Source organism: Acinonyx jubatus, chromosome A2 (genome assembly GCF_027475565.1).
Source record: "Acinonyx jubatus isolate Ajub_Pintada_27869175 chromosome A2, VMU_Ajub_asm_v1.0, whole genome shotgun sequence".
Lineage (NCBI taxonomy): Eukaryota > Metazoa > Chordata > Mammalia > Carnivora > Felidae > Acinonyx > Acinonyx jubatus.
The window spans coordinates 139,937,039-139,953,547 of NC_069383.1; the positions used below are offsets into that span (position 1 = coordinate 139,937,039).

A 16,509-nucleotide genomic window follows, 5' to 3' on the forward strand; every position below is an offset into this window, starting at 1 on the left:
TCACTGCATAAACATGTTTTCAATGTCCACACGGAAAGATACACCATGACCAAGATCAAGATTTGTCAATACACACTCAGACACAACAGACTAATTTCCTGAATGCACAAAAGGTTCCTAAAAATCAAAACAACAACAAAACCCAATAGGAAAATGGGCAAATGATCTGAGTAGATAATTTATCAGAAAGTAAACACAAATGACTTTCGAACATATAAAAAGACCCTCAAGCTCATTTATAATAAGAGAAATGCAGATTAAATTGACAAGCTAATGGCAGTCTTAATTTTTTACAGTGGTATCCTTTTTTTTTTTTTTTAAGTTTACTTATTGATTTTGAGAGAGAGCACACAAGGGAGGGCAGAGAGAGAGGGAGAGAGAATCCCAAGCAGGTTCCACACTGTCAGCACAGAGCCTGATGCTGGGCTCAAACTCACAAACTGTGAGATCATGACCCGAGTCAAAGTCAGCCACTTAACCAGCTGAGCCACCCAGGCAACAATAGCAATCTTTATTTACCGTACCAGCAAAAAACAAAAAGTTTAGAAACAGTCTATGTTGCAGAGACTGTGGGCAAATAGATGCTCTATACAATTTATAAATTTATAAATATATAAATATATATAATATATATATTTATATATATAATATATATTTATATATATAATATATATATTTATATTTATTTATATATATTTATTTATATATTTATATATTATATTATATATATTATATTATATATATTTATTTATATATATTATATATAATATATATATTTATATTTATATATATTATATATATTTATATATATTATATATATAATATATATAAATATATATATATATATATTTATATATATTTATATATATTATATATATAATATATATAAATATATATATATTTATATATATTATATATAATATATATATAAATATATATATATTTATATATATAAATATTATAAATATATAAATTTATAAATATACCAATTTATATTCCCATGAACAAACTCTGTGCATGGCAATTTGTTAAAATCTGTGACATTGTAAAATGCACATACCTTCAACCTAAGAATCTCTTCTAAGAGTTTATGTTTGTACCTAGTGTATGAAATCATGTTTGTGGAAGGTTACGTGTCACGGTAGAATCTATCATGGCAAAGGTGTGAAATTAACTCATATGCCCACTTATAGGGCATCTGTTAAGTAAACAATGGTATAGCTTTATAAGGAAGTATTACGTATAGCCATTAAATACAAATAAAATTAAACATAAGCCATTAAAATAATGAGGCAGTTCTATTTGTCTTTATGAGTAATGACCTCCAAGGTTCATTCTTTTTTAAGATTTTAAAAAAATTATGTATTTATTTTGAGAGAGAGAAAGGGAGAGAGAGCATGAGCAGGGGAAGGGCAGAGGGGGAGGGAGTGAGAGAATCCCAAGCAGGCTCCACAGTCAGCAAAGAGCCCGATGCAGGGCTTGATCTCACGAACCATGACCTGAGCTGAAACCAAAAGTCAGACACTTAATCCACTGAGTAACCCAGGTGTCCCCCAAGATTCACTGTTAACTCAAAAAAAAAAAAAGCAACACCAAAAAACAAGAAACAGCAGAGAATGGATAGAATAATACCTTTTGCATTAAAGGAGACAAAGACAGAAAGAGAGGAGAGGGAGGGAGAAGGATACACAGGAAACTGGTTACCATGGCTGCATCTTGTATCTTTTGACCTTTTTTTAGAGACAGAGAAGGAGCAGAGGAAGAGAGGGAGAGGGAGGGAGGGAGAAAGAGGGAGAGAGGGAGAGAGGGAGAGAGGGAGAGAGGGAGAGGGAGAGAGGGAGAGGGAGAGGGAGGGAGGGAGAGAGAGAGAGAGAGAGAGAGAGAGAGAGAGAGAGAGAATCTCAAGCAGGCTCCATGCTCACCAAGGAGCTCAACAGGGGCATGATCCCATGGCCCAGGATCACAACCTGAGCGGAAATCCAGAGTCGAACGCTGGACCGACTGAGCCACCCAGGTGGCCCCCTGTTATATCTTTTGAATTACTATCATATGCATGTGTAAGGCTTTCTCTATTTAATTACAAAATATAATATAAAGTCCTGAAATAGAATGGTCTATCCTGCATTGTCCAATACGTTGCCACTAGCCACATGTGGCTGTTTAAATTGATCAAAATTAAATACAATGTAGAGTTCAGTTCCTCAGGTGCACTAGTCACATTTCACCTGCTCAAGAGCTACATGTAGCTAATGGCCACCATCCTGGGCAGGGAGCATAGAGAACACTTTCATTAGCACAAAAACTTCTTCTGGCCAGTTCTGGACTCTAAGCTAATTAAAAGGCCCACAGCAGGGGCTCCTGGGTGGCTCAGTTGGTTAAGTATCCGACTTTGGCTCAGGTCATGAGCTCACGGTTCATAAGCTCAAGGCCTGTGTCAGGTGAACTTGAGAACCATTCCGGGCTCCACACTCTCTCTCCCTCTCTCTTTATACCTTGTGGGATTCTCTCTCTCTCTCTGCTCCTCACTCACTCCCACTCTCTATCTCTCTCAAAAATAAAACAAATAAGTAAGTAAGATACAGGAGTTCAATTTATTAAAAAAAAAAAAAAAAAGAAAGAAAAAAGGCCCATGAGAGAGAGAGCGACCAAAGCTTAATTGTTTCACATGATAAGGGAAGAAACAAATACAAATATGAAGGCCGGTAGCCTGCCTCCCTCTCTCTCTCTCTCCACAAGCTACACAGGCTGCCTACTAAGATAACAAAGACTGGGAGAGCTCCTGCCTTGTGTGACTATCCAAAGGTTAAGTCAGTTTGACAGGAACTTCAGTCCTTGATCAAGTCCAGCATTCTAAGACAAAAGATAAGGATTTCCATTCTGGAACCATACATGTGCATAAACTGGAAATGCATATCTCCTTTGTGGCTCTGGGAGAGGTACTGATAAGAGGAGAACTCTGTCTCTCTAGGTTCCAAAGTGCTAGCAACTGGTTCCCCTGGGTGTTCTGGCTCAAGAACCAGCCAAGCCCACAACTCCCTCCCCTGCTTCTACCAGCTAAGGCAGCTTGTCGGGCAAGGAAATTCAGCCTAGCCTGGCTGGTCCTGTGGGCAGGGAATCAGAGAACCAGATAATCCTGTTACCCCGATTGCCTGGAGAAGGGGACACAGTCAGTGGGGAGAAAGTTATGCAGTTCAATCAGGACTTCTGCTGGAAGGGAAGTAGCTCATGTGTCTTGCAGCTGTCTTCTAAAAAATTGTATCAGTCAAGAAACAAGCAATAAAATAGGCAACGTATGCCCTGACCTAGCCTAGCATCTTCAAAACACCACTGCTCGGGTTAAGATGTAGACTATGGTGATCGTCTGAAATAACTGCCTGCCAAGAAAGCCCAGAGGCGCCTGGGTGGTTCAGTCGGTTAAGCATCCAACTTGGGCTCAGGTCATGATCTATCTCATGGTTGCAGGTTTGAGCCCTGCGTCAGGCTCTGTGCTGACAGCCTGGAGCCTGCTTCAGGTTTCGTGTCTCCCTCTCTCTCTGCCCCTCCCCCACTTGCACTCTGTCTCTGTCTCTTAAAAATGAATAAACGTTAAAAAAATTTTGTTGTTGTTTTTTAATTTTTTTTTTAATGTTTACTTATTTTTGAGAGAGAGAGAAAGCATGAGCAGGGGAGAGGCAGAGAGAGAAGGAGCCACAGAATCTGAAGCAGGATCCAGGCTCTGAGCTATGAGCACAGAGCCCAACATGGGGCTCGAACTCACAAACTGTGAGATCATGACCTGAGCCGAAGCTGGACGCTTAACGGACTGAGCCACCCAGGCGCCCCCAAAACTTTTGTTTTAAACAAGAAACTCTACAGAAATACAAGACAGTCTCCTGCTGGATAAATGAAGAGCCAAAGTCACTTGACCTTTGATCTCCAAAGATCCCAAAGCCTTCAGGCTCTCAGGGAGTCCAGAACAAATTTTTATTCCAGCACCTCTCTTACAGATTAGTGCAAATGCATGCACTGTCATCAGCTGAGGTCACCTCTCAAAGGTAAAGTGCTAGAAAGAGCACCGCTTAAGTGACTATCTTCCACATGACTGAAAAGAATTAAAATAGCCTTCTATATGGGTATGCAATAGCAGAGGGCCTAAAATAGAACCTCAGCACCCCAAAGAAAAACATTCTCCCATTGTGGAATCTGTGATTCAAAATAAAAGGAAAAGCAAGGAGATTAAAGAGGGTTTTGTCACTTCTAAAGGAGGTGAAGTTGGTCGACAGCATTTTCTAACTGCAGGAACAAAGTCGGAGTTCCACAAAAAGGAGCCCTGTTATCAACAGCCAGGAGGTTTTTTTTTTTTTTTTTTTTTTTTTTTTTTTAATCAGGACAAGATTTCTGGCTCCCAGCAGAGGCCCAGCATTCAGGGCCCTTTGTGAGCTGGTCCCCACCTTCTTTCTAGCCAGAATCTCCTTCCGAAGGACATCTCTATAACCCAGGAGAATCAGCATCAGAAAAAGGGACGTGGTACGGGAGAGTTCACAGTTAAGAGGAAAACAGTTCTGTTTAGAACTTAATCCACATTAAAAAAAACCCAAATCCAATGTATTTTAAAAGCAATAGTAAACATTAAACAAAATTAGGTCATAACTGCAATCCTGTGCTAATTCTTAGAACAAAGAATAAATCTCACGTGGATCATTTTAAAGCCTGATAAATCCTTCCAGTTAACATTTGGTGACCAGTGCTATTGCAAAAAGGACATTTTTGCAAACATACCCAATTGATCTCTCAAGGGCTTGCTTGTTTGATTTTCAAGCCTCTTTCCCCTTTTCTTCATCAGGTGTCACACTGCCAGATCCTCATCTATTACTGCCTTGACATGTCATTCCAGCAGTCCTCCAACATCGCTTGCTTTCATTTCATGAAGTCTTGCCTCTCTCACAAGAGTTACAATTTCAGTGTTTGTCCTGTATGTATTTGCAAAACATCCTACGAGCTGGGAGAGATGACCAAGATGTAGATGGTCCCGGAGCCTGGCTTGAATACAGAGGGAGGGGTGATAGAGTGGAGGCTCAGTCTGTACGTGGCAAGTTCATCACTGAATATTTTCGTACTATGATGACCTCTGCTTCCCCTCTGTAATCTGGAAACCGCAGGGAATCAGATACCAGAAATGCTGATACTCTGACCCTCTGGGTGACCGCACCTGAACCGGTTTTTTATTTTTCTCTATTTCCCCCAATCTCTCTACCTGGAAGATGCCCATGACTTACCCCGATCTTTTCCTTCACGAATCTTTCTGGCAGAGTTAAGAGTTATCTCCTTCAGTGTACCTGCCCTTGGTCCCCCAGGCATTAGGAACCTCCATGCCTCCGATATTTTGTCGGAATACTCGTCTCTTGTGGCCCTGGGGATGTGTGTCTTTTATCACAGTACCCGTGAGAACACTCACTGCGCCCTCCACGAGGCTGCAAGTCTTCAACATGAGTCTTACTACATCTCTACACCTCGCCACAGCACTTGAGGACACACTGCCTTGCCTGTGGCAGGCACTTTGTAAATAAGGATAAGCCAGGAGGTCACAAATCAACAGGGCTGTCCACCAGTGCCACTGCAGGCCACTCTTTCACTCTGTTCCTCATGGTCACCAACAAAATGAACAATCTTCGCAGTGCTGAGTTTTAGAGGCCTTTCCCAGATGGGAGGCTGGGGCTCAGAGAGGTTAAGCAAGCTGCCCAATGTCACACAGCTCTTTCTCTGCCTCCATCCCATTCCACCAGTGGCTCCCAGTGGTCCTCAGCACGATTCACATGGCTACATAGGATTTCATACCTCCCCGTCTCTCAAGCATCATCCTCTCCTGTCACACACACCCCATCTCTGAGTGAGCTATAATCCCTGACATGTCATGCTCTTTCATACCTCCACGGCTCTGGCACGCATGATACCCTCTCCCCCATGTGCCTTTTCTCCCCCCTGCCTGGTGAGCTCCAGCTCATCCTACAAGTCTCGGCTGGGAGGCACAGCCCCAGTCTGTAAATGCTCCTCGGGGGATTCAGTTCTGCAGTTCTACAGCCTGGGTTCAAATCTCTGCTCCGCTACCCACCAGCTGTGTGACCTTGGCGAATCAGCTGACCTCCTACAGCCCCTGTGAAAGGACAAAATGAGAGGATGCGTGGAGACTGCCCCAAGCAGTGACGGGCAGATACCAAGTGCTCACTCTGTACAGCCGGGAAGACCCTGCCTGCCCTCCATCCCCTCCAGTGCCACTCAGATGCGGGAGTCAGTGGGAGTGTCTGTGCTGCTGTCTTGATACTCCCAGAGTCTAGCCCATTGCTCCATTCCCAAAATTCATCACACACAAGGCTCGAATCTTGTTTGGGGTATATCACAAAGTAAACATCCAACGCCAACAGCCACAGAGCCACAGCTTCTGGAAAACAGCCCAAGGCAAAGGCTGCTATTACTTTATATAATTGCTTCACAAAAAGAAGAGGATCCCAACCTGCAGCAGTGTAAGAACCTCTCCCCACGTCATCCGCAGACTGCCCTGTGCCCCTGAATCAGCAGTTTCCTTGGTGCAGCCCCAAACGCATCCAACGACAGGCAGTGACACCCTACGTGGCTTCTGGGATTGGAAAGCCTGGAATACGATCCAGAGGGTTTCTGAGGGCCCAGTTTAGGAGCATATCTTGACCTTCTTTCAAGAGACAACTACATCCAAGGTCAGATAGGACTTTGGTTTGCAAAAATTGTGTCTAGATCAGGGTTTCTCAGCTGTGGCACAACTGACATTTTGGGCCAGCTAGGTCTTTGTTGTGGGAGGCTGTCCTATGTATTGTAGGATATTTAGCAGAATCTGGGACCTCTACCCACTCGAAGCCACCCCTAAGTCGTGACAAAAAAAATGTCTCCAGACACTGCCAAATGCACCCTTGGGGACAAAGCTGTCCTCAACCGAGAGCCCTTTTGAAGGAAGTGAACCCACTGACCTCCAACCCTGGATTTATTGCTAAAGTAAATCAACAAGGAGCATTCTTAGCCACTTACTATATCTACCTTGAAACACTGTCTTCCAGTCCTCAGGGATTTTTTTTCTTTTAAGTTCACAGTCTTGAAGGCCTGGCTGCACAGACTCCCCCAGGTAGCATTTTAAAAATATAGATTCTGGGAAACCATCCCCAGAGATTCAGATTCATTTGGCCTGGGGCAGAGGCTGGACATGGGTATTTTTAAAAAATTCCCTAGGCGGGGGCGCCTGGATGGTTAGGTTGGCTAAGTCTCCCACTCTTGATTTTGGCTCAGGTCACGATCTCACGGGTGTGAGATCGAGTCCTGCTTCAGGCTGACCGGGATTCTCTCTCTCCCTCTCTCTCTGCCCCTCCCTTGCTCCTGTGCATGTGAGTTGCACGCGCTCTCTCTCACTCTCAAAATAAAATAAAATAATTTAAAATTCCCTAGGCCATTCTAACACGCAGCCAGGATGGAGAAACACTGCTAGAAGACATTTCATTTGATTCCATCTTCTCCCTAATCCTTTGAACCTGGCAGGGTTAAACGACAGTGAACCAGAAAGCGAAAATGAGGCTAAGGGGATTTAAGTATCATCCTAATTCTTGACAATGAAATATCCTCGGCACATTCCATTTCTTGGTTCGCAAGTGACTTGCCAGAAAGAATGGAACTTAACCCTGTTCGCCCATGGCCTTTTTGATATAAACAGCGCCATCCTGCAAAACTTTCTGGAAAGATGGAAATGTTCTCGATCTGCTCTACCTAATACAGTCACTATTGAGCACTTGAAATGTGGCTAGTGTGACTTAAGAAGAGAATTTTTAAATTTATTTAATTTGAAGTTGATAGCCACCATGTTGACAGTATGAAAAGTATTTATGTCCCTACAGGGTCACAGAGATAAAGTCCTATAGCCTGCTAAATGCCACAGAACCATGAAAACTTACAAAAATGTATGACTTAAAATATCTAAGCGCAACAGTCTTGAAATTATCAAAGGCAATCGTAACTTATGCCAATAATCAAATTAGGAGAAATTTTAACGGTTTTTTTTTTTTCAACCCACCGAGCCGGTTTTCCAGCATATTCCAAACACTTAGCTTTGAGGGAGACATTCCTGGTCCTTTTCTTTTGAACACTCATCACTGTAAAAATTGACCTAGTCACCAAAACAATCAGGCATTGGTAAAGAATATGACTGGTAGGGAAGCTGATTTCTACTCTGAGCTGCTTACTAGGAAAAAACACTCACTGTTATTTTCCTTCCCTCCCTAATCCAAAGTAAATCTTTGATTCAAACCTTTTGCCCCAAGGATAAGTCTGAACCAACACATAGTGCAAACCCATGTAACCTCTAAGAACGAGTGTTTTATCTTACTATCAGTGCAGCCTCACAGCCTCACAGAACTCAAAGCTCAGATTTTTAAAGCTAAAAAACAGAAAAGGCCATTCTTTTTACCAAAGCAATGGACGGTGTAGTGTCGAAGAAAGCTTCAGAGGCCTTTCTGACCACACACACAAGATGCTTATCTCAGGGTGCCTGGCTGGCTCAGTCAGTGGGGCATGTGACTCTTGATCCTGAGGTTGTGGGTTCAAGCCCCCTTTGGGTGTAGAGATGATTTAAAAATTAAAATCTTAAAAAAAAATGCTTACCTCTTCTTGGTTGGGACTCCTCTGGCCCACCTCTAAGCAGAGTCAATATGAGCCAGTCAGTAACGATTGAATACATTTCCAGTAATTCAAAGTGGAGCCAACACTGTCTCACTCTCCATAATAGTTGGTGCTTACTGAGTGCTTACCACATGCTGGACCTTGTGCTTTATCTAAATCTTACCATTGCCTTCTGAAACAGGTGCCATTACCAGAAGCTAAGACTCAGAGAGGTTAGATAATAGGCCCATGGCCACACAGGTAGCAGTGGTAGCAGTGAGATTTGGACCCAAGTCTCTCTGATTCTCTGGGGGGAATCCTCTGGGTCATGAACAAAAACAAACCTGTAATCATAATGTTAGGTACCATGCTGAGCCATTCTCCCTGTGATCAGGCTGTAGCTCAATGAAGGGAGTTTGGTGTTGCAGGGTTCAGAAATTCTGAGTCTATCGTTACTTTGGAAACCATGTCATAACTCTCCCCACCACCCCCCCCACCCCGGATCTCTCTTTCTCTCTCTCTCTCCCCTTTTGTCCTGGGGCTTCACCAGGCAGATGGGAAAAAGGGTCTTGAGGAACGCTTCTGATCCCACCAGCATAGCTGCCCCAGAGAGCATAGGCAGACACATGCAGACAGAACTTTCCAGATGCCATCATGAAGGTGGAAGGCAGTAGGATCCCAGTTATAAGATCCCAGGGGAGAAAGGAATCACTTTCAGTTGGGGCCAGGGGAGGAATCAGAGGTGTGTTCCTAGAGGGGACCGCTGAGCTGGAGCTAAGGTAAGATTTAGACTTCAGAGATTCCAGGGAGGGCATTCCCAGAGAAGGGAACAGCCTAAGCAAAGGCAGCAGGTCACCTGCCTGGATTATAGCACAGGAGGCAGGGGGTGGGGGAGGGGGGAATCAGGATACAAAGAGGGAACAGAATCTCCAGGGGCCTAGGCTGATGGGCTGGGGCAGTACTGGGAACCCAGGAAGTGAGGACTGACCATCCCAGGACATGTTTAGCATCCCAGCCCTGGTACTTCTTAGCTGTATGGCCTCCAGCATGTCCCTTCTCTTTGGGCATCAGGCTCCTTGAGGAGGACACCCAGGACCCCTCGTTGGTCTGAGAAAATATTTTTAGAAAAATAAATTGGTGCTAAGAACATAGATTATTAATTTCTCTTATTTCTGACTTCCTATGTTATAAAAATGTTGATAAGAATTTATTAGTTACAGTTGGGTAAAAATAAGTCTAGTGGTTCAGAATGGGGGCTTTGAGGTCAGATTCACTGTGCCCTGGGAAGGGGGCACATTCTTCCTCTGAGAAATGGGCATAACATTGGTACCTACCTCTGGGAGCTGTTGGGAGAAGTAAGGCAGGTAATCCTCTAAAGGTGCTTAGCACATGATCTGGCAGCCAGTATTTATTCTATGTCAGCTATTATTTATAATAACTTAACTCCCAGCCAGGTAGAGCCAGCCATTAGGGTTTTCTGGACAGGTGAGAGGTGAGGCAAATGCTGGTCTCCAGTCCAAGCTGAAACCTCTTCTTAATCAACCAAACCTCGGAGCACAAAAAGGGCTCAAGGCACATATCCCTGGATGCACAGCCTCTAGACCCTCTGGCACCCTCTTCCTCTCTCCTTATCTCTCTTGTCAACTTGGTCTCCTCCACTCATCTGCATGTGCTCTGCCCTGCAGCCAGCGTTACACAATCCGAATTTCCAAGGCTGCCAAGAAGCCAGTGAAAGTGTAGGCGGGGGATGCTGGGGGTTGCCGGGCGGCACCGGGCTGTTGGGATGGTTGTACCAGCATCTTGACTCAAGGGTTGCTGGGAGGAGAGGGCATGAGGCCAGGGGAACTGGGGTGGGCTGAGGAAAAGTGAGCTAAAAAGCTGCTGGGGGTAGGTATTGGCTGGGGGAGGTCCCGAGGGGCGCAGATATCTGGGGACCGGACGGGGGTTGGCGCCATTAGCTGGGAGGTCGAGCTGCAGCCTTTCCTCGGGAAGTGGAAGGAACGAGGGTGCAGGAGCCTCCAAACCATCCAGCCACCCGGAGGGACGCAGAAGGACTGGTGCCGGAGCCAGCGGTGGGAGGCGGAACAGGAAAAAGGGTGCAGGTCCCCGACCCAGCCTCACCTCGTCCCTGGGCTTAGGGCAGCAGGCCGCCTGGGAAGTAGGGGCATCTGGGATTCGGGGAATGTCAAACCTATCCAGGCACTGGAGGGGAGCGTGCAGGGGCTAATGCCGGAGCGAGAGAACCGAGTAGAAACACGAGGTGCAGGTTCCCGACCCATTTCGCCCCGTGCGCCGCTTGCGGGGCGGCCAGGCAGCCTTGCAACGAAAAGTGGAGGGCAGGTAACAGGGCCGGGGCGGGGGGGGAGGGGAGCCCCCGGATACCCTCCCTTTCAGGTGCGCACCCCCCGCCCGGCCCGCCGGCGCTCACCTGACCTGACCTCAGGCGCCCGGATAGTGCCGCGGGATCCAGAGGCCAGTCCTCGTCCCCCAGCCGCGCTCGCGTCCGGCAGCTGCGCTCGTGCCCGCGTCGCTCGGTTCCCCGCGCCCGGCTCAGCCGGACGCCTTAAAGGCGCGCCGCGCTGGCCTGAGTCAGCCGACGGAAAAGCCGGCTCCGCCTTCGTCGCCCCTGGCGCAGCTCCGCGGCTGCAGCGTCCGGTCTACTCTAAGCTCCTCTGCGCCCCAGCTCAGAGCGTTAAACCCGGAGGGGCAGGAGTTAGTGGCTTCCACAACCCGACCTCCGCAACCTGTCTCCAAGCACTTAAGAGCCCAGGCCCCAGTGCCAGCGCCTATTGCTCTCCGCGCTCAGCGCTAAGTGCCGAGGGCAGAACCCGGCCGCCCCGCCCCGCCCCTAAACAGCTCACTTAGGGCAAAGGCTACGGACTGGGACCCAAGGAGCCACAGTTCCACAAGGCACCGCCAGAGTTCGTCGAGGCGTTGTTTCATTTACTGAGCAGCTACTATGTGCCTAGTGCTACTGGGCACGTGGCTCCAAAGTGACTCTGGCTGGATCTCTGCCCCCCAAAGGCTCAGAAAGATAGGCACAGGCTCACAGGCAAGCCAAGCAACACTGCCTTACACATGTCGTCTCATTTAATACTGTAAGGTACGCGTTGTGATTGGCTTCCTTTCTCAGAAGAAAGGTGAGCCGCTTGCCCATGGGTTCAGCCTATAAAGGACAGAATTGGGAATTCAAACCCTGCACCTGGTTCCAAAGCTGGGGGTGGTGGGGGAGAGGGTGGGACACAAAATAGTAATCTTGGAAAGGCTTTCATCCACTGCTGGTTGAATCCCCACTATGGTCATTTCTTCTTTTTAAGGACAGTTAAACCTAATTAGGCAAATAAATAAAAAATTAGGAGGGGAGCATAAAAGTTATCACCCATTAAATTCAAATGGTGTTGTTTGACTAGCTTATCTACCACAAAGCGGGATTTTTGAGCATCTGGCCTCAGTTTACCACTGCACCCTCATCTAGTATTCTGAGGGTGCCCAAGCTGAATTCTACCACTTTGGCCTTTGAATGGGCTGTTCCCTCCACCAAGAACTCTTCTTTTTCTTCTTGGCCTGACTACTTCCTCTTGACTGTGCCTCAATTTATTTATTTTTTCTATGCCTCCATTTAGATGTCACTTCCTCCAGCAGGCCCACACTGCACTAGGGACTTCTTCCATCAGAGTGTTTATTCATTCATATAATAAAATCTTACTGAGCACTTACTATGTGCTGAGCAGTGTGTGAGGGGTGGGGGTGAGGAGTGGTATCTTCTGCTGCCCTGAATGAAGGCTTCCTTGTCTGCCTCTTGCTCCAGACCTAGGTGGGACCAGTGCCCAGCAGGACTCTCTTGGTATTTAACTCCACCACAAAGGCAGCCTCCCTCCTGCCAAACCCTCCAGACTGGCAGAACCTGGTTGAGTTGGGCAGGTCCTGGTTTTTAAGAATGGGTCATGGACAAAAAGCTTCAGAGATGTGGCAAAGGAACATCTCTGAGGCCACTGGTAACTACCTCGTAAAATCTGCCTCTGTTAGGGCTGCTGGAATCCATCCAGAGTTAGGGACAATCTCCCTGGCTTGGGCTGAAGCATCTTCCTCTAAGACGTTGGCCATCTCATCATTCAGATTTCAAGAGTTGCATTCGACATGCTTCATGGAATTGTTCTCAGAGCTTCAGGGATAGTGTACTCATCAAAGAGTAAGTTGCTCAGGATTCTCATGGATCATGATTAACCAAATATGGTGATTTGGAAGACCTATCTGAAGAAATTAATCAGAAGACAACAGAGTGATATGACATGAAAAATATGAAAACAAGATATTACAAAATGTGCAGAATAGACTGAGTAGATCTAAAATCCATTTAAGCAGCATCAAAGGAGGAGAGGCCAGGGGCGCCTGGGTGGCTCAGTCAGTTAAGCAGCCGACTTCGGCTCAGGTCATGATCTTGCGGTCCGTGAGTTCGAGCCCCGTGTCGGGCTCTGTGCTGACAGCTCAGAGCTTGGAGCCTGTTTCAGATTCTGTGTCTCCCTCTCTCTGACCCTCCCCCGTTCATGCTCTGTCTCTCTCTGTCTGAAAAATAAATAAACGTTAAAAAAAGTTTTTTTTAAAAAAGAGGAGAGGCCATATTTGAGGTGGTAAAGGGTGAGAATTTCTAAAGCAGAAAAAAGACATGAATCCCCAGTTTTAGGAAGCATAACACATCCTAAGCAAGATAAATAATAGGAAATCCACACCAAGAGACATTGTAGTGAAACTGCAGGACACTAAAAACAAAGAAGGGGTGCCTGGCTGTCTCAGTGGGTAGAACATGTGACTCTTGGTCTCAGGGTTGTGAGTTCGAGCCCAATGATGGGTGTAGAGATTACTTAAAAATAAAATCTTTTTAAAAATAATTTATTCATCCATTTTGAGAGAGAGAGAGAGCGCGCACACATGTGTGTACATGCGAGCAGAGGAAGGGCAGAGAGAGAGGAGAGAGAATCCTAAGCAGGCTCCACACTGTCAATCTGCACTGTCAGCACAGAGTCCCACATGAGGCTCAAACCCACAAACCTGAGATCGTGACCTAAGCCGAAATTAAGAGTTGGTTAAGCATCCAGGCTCTTGATTTTGGGTCAGGTCATGAGACCGAGCCCTGTGTTGGGCTCCATGCTGAGCATGGAACCTGCTTGGGATTCTCTCTCTCCCTTTCTCTCTGCCCTTCCCCAACTTGCCTGCTCTCTCTCTCTTAAAATAAATTAAAATCTTAAAAATAAATAAAAATAAATAAAAATAAAAACAAGGAACTTAAAAGCAGCTAGAGATAAAAAAGACAGATTATTCCCCAGAAAAGGAATTAGATTTCCTGCAGATTTCTGAATGGCAACATAGGAAACTCAAAGGCATTGAATAGTATCTCCAAAGACCTGTGAATTGGATCCTCAGCCTTTCAGGAATAAGGGTTAAATACAAATAAAGTGAATTTACAACTGGAAGACTTGACTAACTGAACTTCTAATGTATACCTCAGAAAGAAGAAAAAAAGACCCAATTAAGAACTGAAATGAAAGAAGGCATACTGAGTGAGGAAATTGGTAAATAGAGTGAATCTAAACAAAATTGTCAGTACAAAACAATAATGATGACATAATGCATAATCCATAAGTTTATTTTTAATTTTTAATTTTTTTATTTTTTTAGAGAGAGAAAGAGCAGAGGAGTGGGGCAGAGGGAAAGAGAGAGAATCCCAAGCAGGCACAACACTCAGTGCAGAAATTAAGAGCTGGACACTCAACCAACTGAGCCACCCAGGCGCCCCCATAATCTGTATGTTTACACAAGGTCAGAACTAAAATAAGAGACAACAATCAATTAGGAATGAGGTGGTAAAAAAAAAAAAATAGTGTCCCAGTGCTTTTGCATTTGTGTGGGAAGGGAATTAAGATAGTAATTTTGGCTTTATTAATTATGTGTGGTACATTGTCAATGGTATTCACTAAAGTAATATAAATAACATGTATAACTTTCAAACCAGTAAGGGGGGGATTACATAAGCCAATAAACAAATGCCAACCAACCCAAAGAATTGTAGAAAAAGTAAGATTCCTCCCCCCAAAAAGGTAATTAAAAAAAAGTCCAGATTTACTAATAGTCATAGTAAATTAACTAAACTCATCAGTTAAAAGTCAGAAATTGTCAACTTGGATGTTACAAAAATCCAAGAGGTGCTGTTTCAAGAGGCACTCCAAAAAATATAGGAATTTGGGAAGGTTAAAAGTAAACGTGTGGAAAATGATACACCTCACAAATAGTATCCAAAAGAAACACCACCACTGTGTTATGGTGACTGACTAACAAAAATCATTAAGGATGGAAAGGGACACTACATAGTGATAACAAGTTCAATTCACCAGCAAACTCTATCAGTTGTCAACTATAGAAAACATGAATCTTATAATTATTAGAGAAATTGGTGAAATATTTAGTCAAAGGAAAAACTAAAGCCTGATGATTCTAGAAGTGAGTCTAAACTTTCAAGACATATATCATATTACTCTCTCATAAGCCCTTCTAGAAAATAGAAAACGAGAGAACACATCCCAATTCACCCTATTATACCAGTCTAAATTCCATACCAAACAAGATCAGACCAATATTACTCCTAAATCCCTCAAAAACATAGAAGTAAAAATCCTAAATAAAATATTAGTAAATTGAGTCCAGCAATATATAAAAAGGATGATGTATCATTACCAAGACAGGTTTATTCTAGGAACGTCAGGATAGTTTAACATTAGGAAATCTATTCCTGTAGTTAACCACATCAATATATTAAAGGGGAACCATAAGATCATCCCAATGTTTGCAAAATTTTAAAATTCAACAGTCTTTCTTGGTAATAACTCATAGGAAACTAGGAAGAGAACTTCCTTGCAGGTTAAAAGGCGGCCACCAAAATTAAAAACCTACAACAATTATCATTCTCAATAATGAAAAGTTAGAAATGCTTCCTTTAAAATCAGAAATGATTCCAATCAAAATCTCAACAGGGCTTTTCAATAATTAATTAGGAATGAGGTGGTAAAAAAAAAATTACGAGCTGGTAAAAAAGAAAATTATGAGCTGATTCTAAGATTCATATGGAAGAGCAAAGGTCCAAGAAAAGTAAAAATATTTGCAATGAAGAAGAAAAAACTAGATATCAACACTTGTTATAAAAGTATAGTTATTAGGGCAGTGTGTATTCATGTAGGGATAGATAAAAACACTAATGAAACAGGGGCGCCTGGGTGGCTCAGTTGGTTGGGCGTCCGACTTCGGCTCAGGTCACGATCTCACGGTCAGTGGGTTCGAGCCCCGCGTCGGGCTCTGGGATGATGGCTCAGAGCCTGGAGCCTGCTTCCGATTCTGTGTCTCCCTCTCTCTCTGCCCCTCCCCCGTTCATGCTCTGTCTCTCTCTGTCTCAAAAATAAATAAACATTAAAAAAAAAATTAAACAAAAAAACACTAATGAAACAGTATAAAAATCACAGAAAAAGAAGCACCTTGGTGTCTCAGTTGGTTAAGCATCCGACTCTTGATCTCAGCTAAGGTCTTGATCTCACAGCCTGGAATTGGACTCCATGCTGGGCATGAAGCCTACTCAAAAAAAAAAAAAAAAAAAAAAAATCACAGAAACAGATCCACATACATAAGGAAACTTGACTTATGAGGGAGGTGACATTTCAGATCACTGGCGAAAGGAGGGACAATTCGGTAAAAATGCTAGGACAATTGATTATTCATATAGAAAAACATGGAATTTAACAACCCACCCCTCTCCATATTAATTCAAGATAAATTAAAGACTTTAATATAAGAAGCAAAACTAAACTTTCAGAAGGACAACAT

The 16,509-nt window shown here is 44.2% G+C and overlaps 1 protein-coding gene across 3 annotated transcripts in view; it reads right to left on the reverse strand.

Annotated features, from left to right (window-relative positions):
- The window catches only part of ABHD6 (abhydrolase domain containing 6, acylglycerol lipase), a 54,090-nt gene extending 42,605 nt beyond the window's left edge, over positions 1–11,485 (reverse strand). Inside the window, exon 1 of one of the 3 annotated variants that reach the window (XM_053219171.1) lies at positions 11,085–11,485. The gene's annotated coding sequence lies outside the window, so the exon portion shown is untranslated. Of the gene's footprint in view, positions 1–4,758; positions 6,187–11,074 lie in introns of those variants that run through there. The other 2 variants (XM_053219170.1, XM_053219172.1) reach the window with 2 other exon arrangements.
- Positions 11,486–16,509: the final 5,024 nt, after the last annotated feature.